At 31.9% G+C, this 21,456-nt stretch overlaps 1 long non-coding RNA gene across 1 annotated transcript; it reads right to left on the minus strand.

Moving 5' to 3' along the window:
• Nucleotides 1-397: 397 nt before the first annotated feature.
• Nucleotides 398-20,733, minus strand: LOC129798436 (uncharacterized). The gene is made up of 3 exons (XR_008751420.1): nucleotides 19,353-20,733; nucleotides 5,492-5,537; nucleotides 398-1,837 (listed from the first exon to the last, which is right to left on the minus strand). It is a non-coding gene; the product is annotated as an uncharacterized LOC129798436 (long non-coding RNA).
• Between the last annotated feature and the right edge of the window lie 723 nt (nucleotides 20,734-21,456).

Consider the following 21,456-nt stretch of genomic DNA (forward strand, 5'->3'; position numbering starts at 1 on the left):
CTAATACAGCGATGAACGAATGTATGCTGCTCCCCTTTCAACACAAAATAAAATCAATTGAATTTTATAAGGGTGATGAAAATAAGGAGGGTATGGGTATATTTTTCTTATCTTTCCACTACATTGAACTTGTTTAAAAGTACCTTACTCATTTTTTTTACCAAATTCTTTGTTAAAAAATTGAATTATATTGAATAGGGAATCAAATTTTTATATTGTTGACAATATTTTAATATACATAATACTTGCCACAGGTTGTATATATACTGTAAGCACAGATCTTAAAGAATCAATGGAACATTTTTGTTTGAGTGGCTGGAAAAATAATTAGATCTAAAACTGTTCCAATTTGTGTGATTTTAAAAGGAATAAAAGCCTTATATTTTAGATGTGTGTGTTTTTTTTTTTCTTTGGGGATGTCTGCTAACGTCTTTATGAACATTTTAATTAGAAGGCGGCTAAAGTATTAGCAAGAACCATCGAGATTGTCTTTTTTCACCCATTCTCTTTCTTTGCACGAAATCTTAAAAAATACGAGGAGCCAAAACAAAAATGCAAGCCAATTCACCAAAAATTAAGAAAAAAAGCAGAAATGAAACGTGACAACTTTTAAGAGAAAATCAGAAATAAACAAACTGTGCTTTATATGTTAATTTTTTTTTAAGAATATTAGTTTTACAAAAAATAATCATATCTTGTCAAGAGTTTTTCTGATTTGTTGTTCTGCAGGCAAAAAAGGACCACCCTCATTTAGCCCTATAATTGATTATAAATTCTCTTCATTCTTCTTTTCCCCGAAATGTGGAATTTGTGAGAATGAATTATTACAGTTCGTGGAAAGAATTACACTAAATGATACGAAAGTATCACTTAATCTCCAGTTCCAATTAACGTATACAATACAAATAATAAGATGAAATGCAACTCGAGAATGTCAGACTCTCGATGTGGGGTATTGTAAAATTGGCTAAAATCTACTGAACCCATATAAATAAAATTGAATCTGAATGACCCTAAACCTTGCCTAGAGCTACTTTATGTGATTATTCATAATGAAACGGCATATTTTACATCAATCTAGTAAAGTCAGGTAAGATTTTTTCCCATGCTAAAACAATTATGTACTTACAAAACAAATTCATTAATTAAATGAATCAATAAATGTGTAATTATGTATAAATTTAAGATTAGCCAAACCTGTAAACGGGTAAAGACATAAATTAGTGATATCCTAGAAAAATAAAGCTTATCAAAAGAACCGAAAAAAAAATAAGTTGATTGGATAGAAAAACACCAGGGAACGGAATTACAATTTTTTTTAACACCCTTACCGAAATTTTACATAGCTTCAATATTATGTTTGGTACTAAGTATACAAATCTGTCACGGTTTGTCTCACTGTTTAAACATACCAGTCTATAAGTTTCTGACCAACGAACTAGTTATGTTTACTCAAAATAAACTAAACTCCGAACTACACAAAATAATGATTTTTAAACATTATTTTTCAAGAAAGTCTTCTCAAGTGAGAATGAGAAAAAGTGAAATTCCTCCTTGAAAATATTCCACTTCATTCTCCTTGTATATTATATGAATACAGCAAAAGAGTACTTTACATTGTGGAAGGATTAATGATAGTGTTAAGAGCATATTGCCTTGAGCTTCGCGAATAAACATTAATATGACTACACAAATGGCAATCCGAAAGGTAATTAATACACTTACGGCGCTGGTCGGAAGCAAAAACACGTCCGGCACTGTCCATTTGTACGGCTTTGCCTGAGCATCCCGATATCAAGGTTGTGTCTAAAGTTGTACATAATGCTCCCATCACCACCTGCAATACAAATATTCAAATTAAAAATTATAGTAAATTTAATGGGATATTCAATAAAATATTATTTCTGTGAAATGGGAAATATTGATCGTAACTACTGACAAATTCACAGCATTACAGTGACAAATTCCTGCTTACTATAGTTATTAAACGAGTAGTTCATGAAGTCAGAAAATTTTCTCAAACTTAAAAGTCTATCGAGATTACTAATCGTATCGAGATATATTTGTTACAATTCAATTATGTTGTCGTATATCTCGTGTTGGAAGAATCTGCTGATCGTAGATCGCTCAGGAGCGCCTTCCCCGCAATGTGGATGCTTTATTAAATTTTACCACATTGAAAATATCTTTTTCTGGCATTCGGTTGCTTGCACCGGGCGGGACTCGAACTCACAACCTTGCGAGTCAAGTCAGATCATAGATCTCGTCCGCCTAAGATCCAACGGTCTTGCCTATTGTGCCACTTAATACTTTATACCAGTTTCATTTTTTTTTCAAATATCATTCTTACTCGCGTACCATTTACAAAAATTCGAATTTTTGATTTCAGATGTCTTATGTTACGACTACCGCAAGGATAGTTTTTCAAATTGGTTTCAAAAAATTCGGACCCGCGTAACCCTATAAATAATTAACGTCAAAAAACTTGTGACTTTAAAACAATACGAAAATTACTCTTTTTCCTCTATATAGCTAACTTTAAATGTAACGAAAGTGACAAAACATTTATTAATCTCTTCAGTATATCAACCATCAGAATGAACTACATATGTGTGTATTGTATATTTCCTAGGAAAGCTAAGAATTAAATGTGGGGAAATATCGGTGTTTGTTTTTTATTGATGTAGCAAAAGCCAAAATTCTCATCTTTGTAAAATTGCGATAAAAAATAGAGCAATAAACTTTAATGTTGTGTTAATTGAATCGATAATAAAAATCGTTCTTGCAAAAAGTGATATGATGGTGCGAAAATATAATACTTATATTGCCAATGTGTTCAATAATACCATAAAATAAAAGTTTGCAATTGAAGTCTATGAAAGGTGTATTAAATTGCATTTTGAAGTGCTAAATGTGATGAGGGAGAGGTTAATAAAAGAAATCATACGAAGCTGGATATCGCCAGTAGTGCCAAGACACTGAGAAAAGATACTTATAATCTACAATAAAATTTTATCCATCTAGACAGACTCGATGTACATCAATGCTTTCCGAATTTTAGTTCTCGAACAATTGTTATTAAGTTATTTTGTTTTACCATATAGGACAAATTATAACCCCTTATATCTATGTCTAATTGCACATACGCTGCGCAATAAATTTAAGTAAGATGAGTTGCGTATAACTATAAAATAATACATTTTTTACATTGCCGTAATAAACATTTTTCGTTTTTCTCAATCAAATTAATATTTAAAAAAAAAGATTAATACATTACATTAAATTGGAAATTTCTTTGTATTATTTTACTGCTTGAACTTTATAGAGACCATATATAATTAACCCTCTAACGACGAGACAGTTTTCGCTGACGGAAAATCAGCAATAAAAATGAAATTGGTAAACATAATCAATGATAACTCTTACATGTAACCTTGGAAAGTCCAACAGAGTCTGATTCGCTGTATTTTTTGTCTCTATGAACGCTAATGACAAAAATAGTCCAAAAATTTAAGTAATTTTTCTGACGATACCAATGATTGACAATTTCCACACAAATGAAAAATATTATGTTGGAGTATTTTAGTTTCTTTTTCCAAAACGGTTTTGTTTAAAAAAAAATTGGAAGTATAAATATAATTAAAATGAATTTTCAATAAAATTTAAAAATTCGTCATTTTAAGCTGGGGACGTGGGGACTTCCAAAAATTATCCGAGACGTACAAACATAAGAAAAAATTAAAAAAAATAAAAAAGAAATAAAACCTTAGGTAGTCAGGAAAAATTATTTTCTTTATGGGACATCGATATTCCAATTGTCCTTAAAAGGTTAACAAAACTTCGATTTGAGACGATTTTCAAGAAAGAATATCATGCTACTTGTCAACCTATCTGATAAAAGTGTTTCTAGAGAGTTTATTTCTCCGCCGATTAGGATCATATTTGTGTCTCAATTAGGGTAAGTGTCCTCAAATTTCCATGAATTTTTAGTTTTTGCATATTATAGACATTATACTATGCAATAAAATAACAAAAATGTAACTTCGATAAACGAGAAGATGTTAAAAATACTTTGGAACGATTCCGGAAGGGCCAAGGAACTATAAGAATGAAGGTGGCCGAAATAGGCCACCAAAGCTGTTTACATTCTTATTAATTTTAAAATGGATTTAAAATGATTTTGGAGAAAATGAAGACGACAAACTGTCTACAAGGTTCCAAGTAACACTCCTTAAGACAAATCAACAAAAAAATCAATTTATATGAAAAATATTACATTTTGAACTTGTGATTTTGGCGCTTGCATGCAACTATGCCGAAATTTGGTACACTTACCCTAGTTCTAATCAGTTCTGTGTCAGTTATGAACCGTTATTTTGTTTACCGGAGATATTTTGAGTAATTTATAAATCATTTCAATCGATTTTGATATGGTAAAGTAAAAAAGAAATTCCACAAACATTATGTTTTTCTTTGAAACACATTTGTGTTATTTTGGTCGAGCTTATGACTGATTTATGATTCAGTTCTGAACCAGGTAGCAGCATGTGATGATAGACTACTTTTGAGTATATAAGTCATTAGATCGAGCACTTCGTAAAACACGGAACGCTTTGTCATCCTTTTTTTAATAACTTTGTATGCAACAGGTGTCAGCTTACTGCTTATATTTAATTTCAAATAAATAGTGCCAAGTTTTTACGATAGAAAGGTACAGAAAATGTTAAGGTTTTACCTGTTTTACCAATTAATTATGATGAGGTGATAATTGCTTCTTAAATTCTCAAATGACCAGAAAAACGTTAATCTTATTAAGTTTGACCTCAAATTATTATGTAACATTCTAGAATTATCCTTGATAATGAAATTGACAATAATTTTCAATAGTCAGAAATTTCCAGTAAAATGTGAATCAATTGAGAATGTTCAATATCGATCCTCCTCATGGAGGGTGAAGATCATTTAAATGTACAAAGTGTAGCCTTGGACGAAATTCTATGCGTAAATTTCCACTGCTGTTTTTTAACCAGATTTGACAAAGAATCAAGTTGTGTATACATTTTATAATGTAATGTTCTATATAGAAAACAATTATATTGTTTTTTATATGATTATCACACACTCATCTCGATAGCATTTGGAGAAATCAAATTGCTTTAAAGACTTTTTAATGATAATGTTATTGATATAATAAACAATATAAATTCCAGAGACATTGCGTATCGTCAAAGTCGATAAACAGAGGTAAAATGCATAATAAAGAAATAGAGGCAATGATTGAATGAAGTGTTAAATTAATTGACATTCCACATAATATGTGTCATAAAGTTCATCGAGTTAGCTATAAAATGTATTAAAGTCTTGTGTATGCCTAAGTGTCATTGTGGATAATTTATGTTAATTATTTCGTCTTGAATGATGAATGAAGATCTTCGATGTGGAAGCTGCAAAATTGTTGTTAATTGTACATTTCTTTTAATCTATTACTTACCATCAGGAGGCACAAAATCTTCGCATAGACGGTAAACTGTGGTAACCTGCGGAAGAGGAGATAAGTAAATCATCATCAGCTTTGAATATATTTTGTAATATAATAAATTAAGTTTCCGTAGATGCGGGTGATTTTGCACTCCCAGGGGAGACTTTGCATCCCTAATTTTCGTAATTTTTTTTTTATTATTTTGGCTCTTAAGGATGGTCTTAAGAACATCCCTAAGTACTAGAATTGAAGCAGGATGAAAAGCGGCAGTGCAAAATCACCCGCGTCTAAAGTACAATAAAATATAAATTAAATATTTTATTTTACTTAAAATTTTACTCTCAATTTTTTGTTAATATTTATTACCACTTGCTGTTACAGTCACAAAACTATTGATGATTCAGTATAATGTAAAAACAAATCTTAGTTACAAGTTACCTCATAGTCTCAATATAACAATACTGACTAAAAACTATTTCCCTGATATTATTGTGTAAATTCTCAAGCCACTTGAAACACCCGATAAATATTATCTAAATAGGATAATAAGTTGATCACGAATTTGTTTTAAATGTATAATATTGTACTCGGCGTTAGTCATGACAGACGTACAAATTATCGAATAGAGAACAGAAGCAGGAGCAAATTCCTTCTTGTCTCATTCGCCGATCTCATATTTGTTGCTCTCAAAAGCGCCAAGCTTTTATTTATACCTCGATCCATTGTTTTGCATATTCATCACGGGGTATTGCATGTTAGGTATGTTCAATAAAAAGCATTACTTAGAGCAGATTACTGTGAGATTTGCTCACATGACCATAAATATGTTGTACATCTTCTATCATCGAGCATAAATCATGTGCGTCTGAGAGGAATTAAAGGTGCAATTGACTCTTTTATTCGCATCATGTATATTTAAGATCTGTGATGATATGAAAAGGCGATAAGCTCGGTGTAAGCCACCAGAGGCAGCTGTAATTGCGATTAAACACGGAGTAATTCTTTTTGGTTTTAATCTTTTTTTCCTTGTTTTTCGTCCACCATCCGAACTATTTGCCTTTGTAATTCTCCGGGGGCTTCCACATTATCTTAATACGATCTCGACAACAGACTGTTCCAAGAGAGACGAACTCACACTGTGAATGAATGATGATTAAAATCTAGGAAATCGATATACCACCATATTAAATCTCTTGTTCATGCATCTCACATTAAGTAAAATATGAATAAATATATATTTCGCCTTGTGTTTTATTGACAATTGTCCGCTTAGAAATAGTATTTATTTACAGCAACCACTCTGGGTGTGTTTCATCTCACTTCAAACTTCACATTCGGAAAATATCCATACTGTGACGGATAAAAATCTCAAGTCAGCGATTAACACCCAAAGATAAGCTATGACTTATACCACCCTTAACTCCTTTTCTCAGATAGATAGTGCAAGTCCTTTTATACATATTCTGAGATATTATAGTAGTATATTATAGTAAGTTCGAGACGTTAAAAATTATGGAAAAAATGAAGAATTAAAAATACTCTGACATTACAGTTTTTGATCTTAGTCTTTGGCATAGCTAGAAGCCATGTAGTATCTAATAATATGACGTGCAATATCTATTTTTTCCTATGAAAAGAGTTGCTCAAATTTCATATCCCAAGTGGTCCTGAGGGTGCCAATAAGTCATGGGCATGACATGAATTCTTAAAGTTTTAATTGGGCTGTTTTCATTAATCCATTATACTGTGACTTTCAGTTCTTACCATTAGAAAGTTTGAGTAAAAATGTTATTTATTACTGGACTTTTTCACACCAATATAGCTTAATGGTTCTATTCAAATAAAAAATGAAAAGGGAAAATCTTGAATGGGGGAAAATATCCCTTAAGCAATTAAAACTCATGAAAACCGTTTCTATTGCAACTTGAAAAATGTCGATGAATGAAGAATTCAATATCACATATTTTATTGACACCCAAGGTGTCCAATCATCATATTTGTTATATTCTTAACATGCACGGCAATTCTAATTTCAAGTGGCGTCATTTTTTGACCAGAAATCTTCTCATATACCACGATTCTTTCTGTGGCTCCATTAAATCCCCATTAATCCCAGATTGACAGAGAATTTTAAATACTTTTTCCAAAATTCACAAAAAAATTTACCAATATCACGTCTACAAATGCAAAATATCCAAATTACACATTTTATATTCCATGGAGCTAACAAACTAGCAAGGAATTCAAAAAGCTTATGCAAAAATTAACTTCTTCTATTTCGCAGTTATCAAATCAGTCTCTTAGATCACAGAATTTAAAATTTGGTTAATTTAAACACACACATATATAACATTATCCACTAAAACAAAAATCCTTCTATTACATAACTAAAGGGGTGACGAAGCGCCCCAGGCTTTGCGAAGTGTTCGAACTCGTGTCGTATAGATGCTCTCCCTCAAAAGCACTTTCGCATCATTTACCCTTTAGCGGTTCTTAAGCGATTTAAATTGATTGTAAAGCACTCGAAAGATCTCACAAAATAATTTTAAGTGTAATAAAATTTATTTTCAGACAAAAATACTTATCGGTTCATAACCGGTTCATTATTGGTTCACAACCTATTATAACGGATTTATAAATCATTCAAAACATTGCTCAAATTAACTTATGACTATATAATTGAATTTAGAATAAAAATTAGTTATCGGTTATGAACCCGTTCATTATCGGTTCAAAGCCAATTGGAACCAGTTCAGTTTTATCGGAAATTCCAAGACCTTTCCAAAGAGCTCAAACATGACCCCATTCGCTTGATAAATGCGCTCTCTAGAGCCTTTTTCAACCTTTGACCTTGAAAAACCGTTATTAAATCGATATTTTCACACATGGTGAATTCTCCGGCTGTGTAATCTCTAAAATATATCAAAAACTGAAAAAAAATCGCACGACGCGTTTTCCATAAATCCCATGAAAACAAACATGGTTTTGGAAGGGAAGAGGAGGGGTGGGGAATATGAGGAGCATGGTAATGGTCCCAGGATCGACGTAAAGGGGGGTCCTTCTTGGGTCCCGAGTCGCTGTCTCTAACCGTTTGGCCTCTAGAGCTGGTGACAGTCAGATGGACCGACAGACAGACGGACAAACAGCGTTACTACATTTCTCAGAAATCCTCTGAAACGCGAATATATGTTGAGAAAGTGGCCTCCGGGGGGTAGAAGGTGGAAATTTTGGGGAGGGGGCTGAAAAAATCGGGGGATTATATATACTCCGTGGAGTTCGAGCAGTAAAAAATTACAGCTAAAACAGATGGCAATGCTTATCAGCTTTGCGAATTAGACAAATTCTTGATACAATCAGTACATTCTTCCATCACGGAATATACGACAATATGATTGAATTGTAACAAATTATATCTCGATAATAATGTGTACCGGTTTAAGACCACTTTAAAATTTAAAACGAATCATAGCCCACTTCAAAAATTTGTCAAAGTCACGTATTGTTAAATAAAAATTATTTATAGATAATTTAACCAGTTCTTAACTGTTTTAAACCATTTCAGTCTTATCAGGAATTCCTATATTTTTCATATGAGTGCATACTTGCCTCGATCAGTTGTGGAAAACACTTTATGCCTTTGTAGAGCTGTAAATCTTTAATCTTTAATCCTTCAAGAACAAATATTAAAAGATTCAAGGCTATTTTGATATATGAAAGGGACGCGTCTAAAAAACTTTCAAAGCATAACTATAAATGAAACTATAAATGAATGCTTGAACTTCAGAGAAATATAGCAGTATATATCGCTCCTTGGAAATTATAAGGTCCAACTCACTTTTTTGCACTTAGAAATAATGTTTCAATGCTTATTAATGCTCATACAAATAGAAATGAAATATATTGTTTTTGTTCAGTCACTGAATTGAGATAATGATTTACACAAAGTTGTATCTTTTATGCTGTCTCCTGAAAAATGGCTGAAAATGAGTTAGGCCCTTGTAATTTCCAAGGAGCAATCGAATCCCTCGATTTCAGTTATATACATATATCGACATAACCTTGTTTGTCCGTCCGTCCGGCCGTTACCACGCCTACAGCCAAATGATTAGAGATAGAGACTTAGGACCTGCGGGTTCCAAGACTTCAAGCTACGGCAGTAGCCAGAGAGAAATAAAGATGAACCGACGAATAGACAAACGGGCGAAGGAACATACAGCGTGACATAACCTTTCAGGCAACCATATACAGTAGAATCTTCTAAATTGGAACGCTTTGGGGGTTTAATGACATTTCTCACCTCCCAAATTCGATTACTATTTTCAAAACTAACAGAATTTATGTTATGGCCTCTACACACTAGAGAAATTTATGTCCACATTCAAGCACATTCCGTACATTTATGTATGAAAAATAATTCAATATGGACATAAATTTCTCCAGTGCGTAGAGACAATTAGATTAAATTATGCTATGCATAAAATTCGCGTACTTTCGCACAAATCTTCGTAGTTATGCACTTCCTTTTCAATTTATACGATTATAATGTGTGTAAATATACAGAAAGCAGCAAATAAAAATGATTTCCATCATCCTTAACACGAATTTATTCAACTCTTTTTCATTTCAAATTTGAGAGATTTATATTTAAGAGACATTACTGTAGTTCCATTATTATCGAAAAATAGAATATTTTGAAATAGTGTAGCTCATAAACATATAAACTAATAATTCCATATCAAATTGGTACCAGAATCTAAATTAACCCATTTTTTTTAAAAACATAATAAAAGTGTTATTGGAACTTAACACCAATTTAGCTTTAAAATTACATGATGTTATCCTATTGCATCGTGTTAGTGTGAACCGATAATACCGAAGTGATTTTTTGCAAAGCTTTGAGCAAATATTTTCTCTATCAGCAGCAGTTGGTAAATGTTTTAGTTACATTGTCACTTAATAGTCTTATAAGTTCTTGAAATTTGTTTCCGTATCTCGATTTTTTAATTTATAAACATTCTTTGGGGTTTAAGAACATTTCAATTGTGTATTTAAGTAAATCAAAAGTATTATTTTGTACATATATACTTCTTTGGAATATATATTTTACTTAATGAACACGGGATTAGCTACTTGAAAGCTTCTTGGTCAACATTCCATTGAGACTATTTATTGTTTACTGCCTAATATAGAGCTATTCATCGCGTGTTTTGCACGAGGTATTCAATGTACTAGTGAGGAATAATTGCTTATGTGCAATTCCCACTGTGAATCGTCTGTCCCTTGTTAACGCGGCTTATCAATTTACTGTCCAACACACATCGATAACACAAAACTTGCAAATATTTCAAACAATATTCCACCCAAGAGGAATTAAGTCAACATTAGATACAATGGCACAATATTTAACATGCTTTAACTATCTTTCGGTAAGTAAAGTGTGAAAAGTGTCATGTAATAATTAAAACATATCTGCAACAGAAACGTTTTATAAATAAAGTATGATTGTAACATACCTTAACAAAACATAACATTATAAATATCCTATAAAATTAATTTGAATAAGAACTCAAATGCTGATTTATTATTATTTACTGATGTTCTTTTTTATCGATCCAGAGACGACAATTTAGATATCCAGAATCGCTTATTCAAACTGTTTAACAAATATGCAACTTTAAGTGTGAGCTTGACTAAGATTGTAAAATTATATTATTATATGTAAAATATCTAAAACCACTGATAAAAAATTACTTCTTCGATTTCTTTTCATTTCCCCGATATTCAAAGATTTTCAACGATATACATATGAAGGTAGTATATAAAATTGCAATGACCCAAATTTTCATTTCATTTCTGATATTTTTCGAACCGGGTGATGAATATCAAGGATGTACTCTATTATTAAAAATTTGTGTACTTTCAATAAAGAATGGACGTACGAACACTTTTGTAACATTTTCAACATGTTTGAAAAAGCTTTAGCATTAAACAAATCGCAAAGCATAAATTAAAAATGAAAATTTTCATAAAATATTTTAACCTTATATTTTCTAAAATTAGACTTCATAAAAATTACTTTAAAAAGCTTTTATCTTTCTATTATTGGTGACCTAGATCCTTATTATTTTAGCTGAGATTCTAGTCTCACACTACCCACTAAATAAGAATTCGTATTCGTTAGATCCAATTTATTCTAACCTTCCTAAATACAGACATTTTGTAAATATCAGTTTATCACAAAATTAATATACAAAAGAAGATTATTATATATAATTATAATTTATTGAAAACTATAGGGGAAAGTGCCCATGTTTTGCACGTCCCAAGCTTCAAATTGACTAAATTTTTTTCTACGCTTCTGAATAAATGTGACTCTGAAATTTATTTTCAAAACTAGGCACTTTTCCCTAGATTTTAAATGGGTGTGATGAGTCATATGTATTGAAAAACATAGGAAAAATTTAGTCATTATGAAGTTTAGGACAGTGCAAAGCATGGGCACTTCCTCATTATGTTTGAAACAATTTTGAAATTTTGCTTCTTTAATAACCTAGTTATGAAAAATAATTATATATAAAAAGAATAAACAAAAGAAAAAACATAAATATATAAAATATAAAACACACCTAATATATAAAATAAAAAGTAGTCCATACAGGAAAAGCGCTAAAAAAGGGACAGATAATCCTAACCGGCTTATGTAGGTGAGATTCTTAACGTGAGCTAACTCGGAGTGCATGCAAATTCGATTTAAAGCTGAAATTGTGAGTCGCCATTCAGTTATCTTGAATCAAATTCGTGAAATTATACAAATTTTGTATTTAAACCAAAATATCAAGGATTGGGATGAACTGGCACAAAAGTGATATATGGGTGAAATGTAGACCAGAATGTACTCTATAATTTTCCTATAGAACATGATCTCATCGATTACTCAGAGCCAAGATAATCGAGGTTTTTTGTTTCTTAACTTGTTTTTTCATCCAGAGTGCCCCAAGTAGTCATTTGTTGAACTTCAACTATATCAAAGAATTGTTGTATTTTGTGAGACTCTTCATTTAAAACCCTATTTTAAGTGTCTTGGTGGAGTAGAGGCAGTCAAATTGGCATCTGAGTGATTTCAAAGCGTTATTATGGGAAAAATCAATTTTTCACACTTAAACGGCAAAATCGGAGTGATAGCGTAGTCTGAGCGGAAAATGATGTATGGACGAAATGTAGAGACAAATGTCCTCTACAATTATGTTGAAGTAATCGTCAAAATCGGTTCAGCGACAGTCGAAATAATTGAGGTTATGTGATATTGAAATTGGTTTTTCGACTGTGGCGCCCCTGGTGTTGGTCCCACGAAGTTCAAATATTTTAGAAAGTTGTAGTATTTGGTGAGATCTTTCGTTTAAGCCCTCATTCATCAAAATCGGTCACATAGAACCGGAGATATGATTTTTTGAATTTTGTGAACTTTGACCCCTCATATCTCCGGTTCTGTTTTAACCACAGCGCGCATACGCACCATTTTGGAAACGTCCTAGACTGGACTACAACATACTAAAATTTTATTAACTTGCACAATGCCGTTTTTGAGAAAAGTGACTTTGAATTTCGATGAATTTTGACGCTATCACAGCGCCACCTGTGGTGACTTTTTGAACTTCCATCTGAAAGTGCTCATCGAGACGAAACCAAAAAGGTAAAATTTAGGTCGCTATGTTAGTTAGAACCGGAGATAGAGGCCGGTCAATGTTCGAACTTTGACCACTTATAGCTCGGGTCAGGGGTTATGGATCGACTTAAGGTTTTTTTTGTTTGATAGGTATAATCAACGGCTACAACATACTAAAATTTCAGCCCGATGCACAATGGAATTTTTGAGTTATTTAACTTATAAGATTTAAAAATTTTCTTTTTAATAATAGCGCCCCTAGCGGTGGTTTTATGAACTTGCGATGTTAGAAGGGGAAGTGGCATTTCACGAGAGCTTTCCAAAAAGCCCTCACTTTTTAAATTCTGATAATTAGAACAGGAGTTATGGCCATTTTAAGAAATTTTTTTTGGACCCTTATAGCTCGGGTCAGGGGGGTCGGGGGACCTTAAGTTTGGTATTGATGGAAAGCCCTAAGGCCCAGCTATAACATACTAAAATTTGAGCCCGCTCGATGCTATAGGGGCTGAGCTATTGAGAAAACAAAAAAGGGGGGTCTTCAAAATGGCGGAAGGAGGGGTGGGGGGTGGGGGGTCAATACACCAAGTTGCAATTTTCACCCGATATATAACCTTTGCCGAAAACCGCAAGTCGATATCTTTTTTAGTTTAGGAGCTATTAAGCTCCAAAGAGCGGCCGGCCGGCCGGCCGGGAACGTAAAATAGCCACATATATATTCGTGATCAGGAAGTGGCGAAACACATTTTGGCCAAGTTTGAGGTCGATCGGATGACATGAAATTTTGTTAGGATTATAGTAGGTGAGATTGTTAAGAATCTCACCTAATATAGCAATTCGAGGAGAGATGGGCAGCGGGAGACATGGACCGCTTAACCTTCAGCGGAATTACCACCTTGTTTAGTCAATTTATGCTTATGCTTTCCAATATTCTAATGAAAATCCCAAATTACAGCTTTCTACATTTAAAATTGTGTGAGAAAATTTTTGAGTTTCCAAAAAAATAGCCATTTATATTATGTTTTACTTTTATTTTTCCATTTTATTTTTTCCAATTATTTATCATTAAAAATACGTGTATTTAGAAGCTTTGGACAGACACGGCAGAATGGTTTGGACAATACTTCCGATGTGAATTTTGGTCAACGTTCTTCACAATCTTTATAAGCCAATCTGCAGAAATTACATTTTTTCAAATCTCCGGTAAAACTGACTGCAAATACTCAGTGAAAGTGTTATTGATATAGTTGAGCCACATTTTCCAAAAAACAATAAATGTTTTATAATAAAAAAAAAACTTCAAATAAAATTAATGAAATAGTATTATTGTCTAAATCCGAGCTTCTCTCCCAAATTATTAAAATAAAATTTAAAAGTGTTTGTTTTTATTTTTTTTTAAATTAATTTAATAATATGGTACTAAAGTAACTAGTAATTATACTTCTTTTTTTTGTAGTTTTTTTATGTTAAAAACACAAACTTTTCCATACAGCCTTTGGCGCGTAAGTGGTTTTTCTTCCTCTCTCAATTCTGTCTGGCCTATTCCCAAAGCAATTCTAATGTTCAGAGCGCAATAACTTTTGTTTGTAAACATGTTTTTCTGAATTTCTATGAGAGAGAGCGAGATGACTAAATTTAGATTTCATTCACTCTCACTAAAATGTCAATAATATGTTTACAGAACAAAAGTGATTGTGCGCTTTGCATAACAGTGATAGTGTATCAAATAATCAGTCTGCTAAGAAATATTTTATTTCCATCGTTTGGTCCTGGAGGCTGGAATCAACGCTAAAACGGCGATAGACGCATGGGAAGAGGGTAAAAAGGCGGAACGTGGTGAAAACAAAATGGATTGAAAAAAATATATTTGGTCAAAATTGGGATGGACCGCCTCACCTTAATTTTTTTTTAATGTTCCAAAATGCGACTTTTTTAAAGTAATTTTTCGAAATGACAATGACTATTTTCATATAGGCTTTCCTAATATTGATATTCTAAATCCAGACACCTCAAATGACAAACCAGTGAAATTCGTATTCATCTCACTTTAAAAACGATAAAATATATGACTTATCTCGCAGTAGAAACGTGTCCCTTATATCTAATATAAAAAAAGATAGCCCATCTCTCCACGAATGTCTATATGTAAAAAAAAAACAAATACTACAATAACAGCATTATACATTATATTTATACACAAATACGATACACATAGTGATTATCGATTTATTTACTTGTTATCAGTCTCGTTTCGCAAATTATATGCAAAATTAGTATGTACCTATATATGTATACATATAGAGATATGATCATTTGGGCAATACAAAACATGTGAGAATCTGCAAATTTATCAGAAGAAATTGAATTTCGTCGCAAAATTTTCATTATAATATTGAGATAGCATTCCGATTCTTTTAGACATTGTCTGGCAATGTTCTGTTGTTACCTTCATGTTTCTATTTGAATTAAAATTAAAAACATTTTAATTCATTATGCGTCTATGCAAGTAAATTCAAAAAGAACCATCGTTATTGATTTGATAGGTAACGTTACACTTATAATTATAAAAAAATTATAATTGATTAAGTTATTAATGCAAAAAATATGAAAAAACTGAATATCACTCGGCATAATTTTTTCAAACTTTTTATTCACAATTTTACTGTAAATATTAAAAAACAGCGTTAGTTTCAAAAGTTGAGAATACACTAATTCCAGTGAAATTAATAAAAGTCAATATTAACATTCTCCAGAGACTCTCTCCAGAAAAGTTGCATTCTATACACCCTAATTTGGAGGCGATGATATCATTGCAACATACAAAACTGGATAAAAAAAAATATATTTTTGTTTTAATGGTATAATTATTCTTTATTATGTAAACAAATCATAGGCATGACCTTCACTTTTCTCCAACACCTCCCTTTTCCTACAAAAATACGTTTTTTGGAATATAATATGTTTTTTTTTTGATAAACCTCGAAAACACACCGAGCGTTTTTCTTTCTCATTTTTGGATATTTATTGGATAGAGATTTTTTGAATATACTTTTTTCAATCCAGCTTTTTTCAACATCAGCGCTCTAGAGTTTAAATGGTCTTGAAAAGTTTTGAAATTTTCAACTCGACTGCATCGGGTTCAAACGGTAAAAGACCGGTAATTGATTTATATTTCAAATTTAAAATATTGATTTCTATGTAATTTTATATAGGCTTTCTATCGAATTGGAGGCCGAGTGGTAAAAGATTTTTACTTCAGGTCTTGAGAGAAATAATAGCGTCTCCATCAACTTTCAATCCCTAAAAGAAAAACATGTTTTCTTTATTTTTTCTTAAAATTGACTCCTACAATTTCGTCCGTTTATGGATATTTTGAAGGTAACCCAGGTGGAAATTTCATATCTTTCATAAATATATATACAAAAAAAATATCATCTTGAATTATGGAAGGTCAAAGATCAACCATTCTATAGAGTTCAATTTGTACTAAAGTTGCTCAAATTAGGATTTTTTTGAATGGTCTTGAATTTTCACCCAACGAAATGACCCACTATTTTAGTTGAGTTTTAAAGATTAATTTAAAGCCCATTTAAATTAAGCAATATAAATAAAACAAATCAATTGCAAGTACTTTACCGATTCATTGAGTACAACAAGTTTACCATATCTCAATGATAAATGATTTTCTTATAAGATATCAACCAGGATAAATCCATAATAAACTGCTATAGACCTATATATATATACATATATATACACTAAAATATAATTCACGAGGAGCATTTTCTCGTGAATACGAGCATTCTGCATGCAAGGATGGGTGGTCACTTTTTATCTCTACTTTTCTGAGATGTGAATACGAGGTAGAAGGGATGATAATCACGGACCGACATGTTAAGGGTCAGAGGAACACTGTTGATCGTTGGTATCTGTCCCTTATGATATGTTAAGAGTCTTTGCAAAGTTTACACATACACACGCACACACACATATATATATATATATATATATATATAAGGGATTATTATATCTTGGTAAATTTTCGGTAGATTACTGACGGCAATTCGTATAAGAAGGGTCAAGGAGATGAACTCCCTCCGGATGCGTCAGGGGGTGCAATCCTTTCAGGACAGGAAAACACAATATTCTTTACCAAAGCTTCAACGCGTCTTACTAAATTCTAAATAAAATCTAAATAAAATTTCTCGCCTTTTTAGCCACTGAGGAAGACGCGTTGAAGCGTCGAAAGCTTTGGCAAACAATTTTGTATTTTCCTGTCCTGAAAGGATTGCACCCCCTGACGCAATCGGAGGGAGTTCATCTCCTTGACCTTCTTATCTTGGTAAAATTTTGAAAATCTATTGGTGTCTATATCCGATAACTCTACTATAAGTGTTAGATAATGCGATTTGATGCTCGGAAATTGAATTAGAAATATTTGATATGTCTGATTTAATCTGTGTTAAAAACTCATAACAATTTTGTAATTAAAGTATTGCGAGATAACACATTGGTAAAATTCCAATAAAATAGGAAAACTATATATTTTATTACAACTCTTGAGATTTTTTAAGAACAATTTCATTATAGTGTCAGTTAGAGCATGTAAAACAAAATCTCCAATTTTTCCAGGACAGGCAAAATTCTTACGTTCATCTGGTCTCACAATTAGCAAAGGTCGGTAACAAAATTGGTCAGAGCATGTGGCCCCATAGCTTAGTGGTTAGAACATTAGCCTAGACAGCAAAAGGTTCCCGGTTCATGCCCGGGTGGAGGCAGAAATTTTCCTGTCTCTTTTTTGGAAAAACATTGGTCCAGTTTTTCCAGAGTAGAGACAGGAAAAATTTCTGCCTCCATCCTAGGATGTCACATGCTTTGACCGACACACTAATAAAAAACAATCTTCTTGGGATTACGTACCAAGTTCAACACTCACAATAAAATTAAGAACAATATTTTAATGACGATACAGCAGAATTGTTATAATTTTATAATTACGCAGTAGAACTTTCAACATTTTAAAGGAATGCTTTTATCTCATTATTGAAATCAGTTCGCCATGATCGAACCCCTCGTAAAACCCTCCTAGAAGGAACATAACATTTCCTTTTCTCTCAGTGTACAATTAATTTTTAGGCACACAATGCCAAATTAGTACCGTATAGGGGCAAATAGAAGTGATGGAGGAACAAAGGTAATTAAATAAATGAATAGTCAAGGTACTTCAACCCCTTTACCTAAGCACTTAAAATTATTTCTCAGTACGTAAATTTACATGATTATTTATACAAGGTAATTTTGTGATGTCATAATTAATTAATGTTGTGTCGCGTGTTAACGAGTAATCTAGTTAATTGTTACAATTTACTAGGTGTAATTGGCGTAATATTCACTCTTTACACTTATTTTTGTCCCATGCTGATATCTTGTTTGCAGACAACACTTTTTTTCGCTCTCCGTGAATCACATTGATTTGATTGGCAGACAATTATTGAATTATTATTTAATAATCTGAGATTGAACGAATATCTAGTGTAGAGCACAAAACAGTGACAAATGCTTCTCATATTATTGTTTTCAAACAATATCAATACAAAACAGAGTAAAATTTGTATGGAGCTGATTAAAAATATTGGCAAAGTATTTAATGAATTATATCAAAACAAAGCTGCACTGTTTAAAATTTGGCACAAATTTTGACTTATACGAGCTTCAGACCTAAGGCTTAGCCATATGGCTTAACTTCTCTAACTTCCTATCAATAAAGATTTTTCATAAAATTTCGACTTAGAATTGTAATATAAAACCCAAATAATCTATTGAATTCTAAAGAACCAAATTAATTGGTTGTTTTTAAGATTTTGAAACCTTCTGGAACTGGGCTAAACCTCTAGTCTGAAGACGGCCTTATTGTCCAGCTTCAGAGAAGTATAGTGATATTTTTCATTCTATCTGGTCTGGATATAGAATAAAATATTTTTCACAAGAGATATTCTTATTATCCAGCCGACCGACGGTCATCTACTTGCGTTTGCGCTAGTGTGGCTTCTGAATAGTAACTTGAATTTTTTACTTAATTTATCCAAAGTACAAATAATTCTAATAATTCTATATTTATTAGATTACGCTTATTGAACACTTGATAAATTTTCAAACATTTACATTAAGTGTTAATATATTTCTAAAGAAGACTTATTGAAAAGAAAAACTTACATCGTATTTATTTGGCCTCATTGTACCCATTTATTTTTTATAATGTCACATTCGGTTACGATGCAGTGTAAACCAATCCAGTTTGCAGGAACTATTTTTTCCAACAACATAAAATAACACACCATATAGGATTTAAATAGTAGAATTATATTCCAAAATATGCCACTAAATACTCCACAGAGCTCGTGTCCTTTGTAAACTCTTCACAGTTCACTCTATAAAACACTTTAAATCCATAGTTCCACTAGTGGAAAAATCACTCTATTTTGCTCTCTTGTTGATTTAGGTATCAGCGAAATTCTTCAAAAGTAGCACAAGTGTTGGAAATTTAATCGATACTCAGTGATACCGTAGACAGTATTGTCGGAAAATTAATTTTTCATTAAATCACTTCAATAAAGTTCAACAACACCAGACTCTGTATTTCACTACTACGGAGAAATCCATTTATCAGCATTACCACTTGTTCTAATTTTTTTTACAGCGAATTTTAACACATTAGAAGTATTTAGAGATGTGGTTCTTGGAGAATTAATTAATTGCTGTTCTGGCATAAAATCATGTGTGATATTTTTGAGATCTTTCACTAAAACGTGAAAACTGTCAACATTATTTTAAGCTGTAATTTAAATATCAAATTAAAATCCAACAGCGTTGATTAGAAAATTTTAGTTGTTATTCTAAAAATACTTCAAGATAAATTGTGTCTTTTTGAAACACGTGAAAACTGCAAAAGAGGGCAGAAAAGAGAAGAAATGAATGTATATTTGCCAAGTTACAACACTTGAGTGAAGAAATCACACGTTCCGAGTGTAAAGTTTCATCTAAAACCACTAACTGATGTCTGGAATTATTTCTGTTTAAAACAAGGAATTGGATATTTTCAACTACACGGCACAGTATGAAGCAACTTCATAGGAAGTTAAATTTCATTCCCTGTACTCAACTGAATCTCATTCACAAATATGTTCACTATTGAACCGCTTTCCAGCAACCTTTCACTTAATTGTCTTCTAAGGAATTGTCTTTAAAGGAAATTTCATGGAAAGAATCTTTTAAAAGATAAATAAGAAACTGTTCTTGCATAACACAATTACTAATTTATAATCCTTTATTTCATTATCCTATCCACTTTTGAAGTAGGAAATAAAAATGTTAAAAAAGTTTGTTTTTTTTTCAAAGGATAATTCGTGAAACATTTCATTAATAACCCTTTCTCTTTCGATAAATGTTCACCATCAACATGTAGTCCAAAAGTTCCACGTTTTCTAGACACGATGTTAACACTACGAACAGTGATGTGATACTAAACATATCTCCGATTTCTGCCTGTCCATGAGCGTGCCAGAGCTGAGAGACTCTCGGAGCTAGTCCCAAGTGCAGCGAATGCGAACATACTGTGTGTAGATATTTTATATATTGGGGAATGAACATTAGAGGGAAGGGAAGATTATGAAAAATTGTGCTTTAACACATACCGATAGCTACTTTACGTGGTGCCTTTTGTATTGTATTCGCGCTCAGTTTGCATACTATACTACTTCTCTCCATTCTATAATCTATTTTTCCCGTCCAAGAACCATTGGGTAGTTATTGAAAAGACATTCGTGGTGACAATATGGTCACTATTACATCTGAGAGGCCTTCTCTTTACTACATGATAAATGATTAAATAGCGCAAATAGCTACAACTAACCCCATGAACCTTACCACATAACCAATCAACACTTGATCCACTATTAGGTAATGATATCTGAGATATCCATAAATCTCACCGAATATCTCAGCGTTTGTACTTAGGAGGAATCATACAAAAATAAAAAAATATAATTTCTTTTATTACAATCAAAATAAATTTACATGATACAATCTATATTGATGATCTAAATATAAACAAAATATTTTATGTAAATTATATTGATGAAAACAATTTTGATATATAATATAATCACCGCTTTAGTCAGCATGGCATAAATAGTTTTCCCATTTCTAGTTTAATTTATTTACATAGCGTGAAAGGAATACCTACTGGCACTTTAAGAACTTGTGTCATGAGTCATGACCTATTGACACTCTTTCAGTGTCATATTTGTGATATGGAATT

This window comes from Phlebotomus papatasi, chromosome 1, assembly GCF_024763615.1.
Source record: "Phlebotomus papatasi isolate M1 chromosome 1, Ppap_2.1, whole genome shotgun sequence".
Taxonomy (NCBI): domain Eukaryota; kingdom Metazoa; phylum Arthropoda; class Insecta; order Diptera; family Psychodidae; genus Phlebotomus; species Phlebotomus papatasi.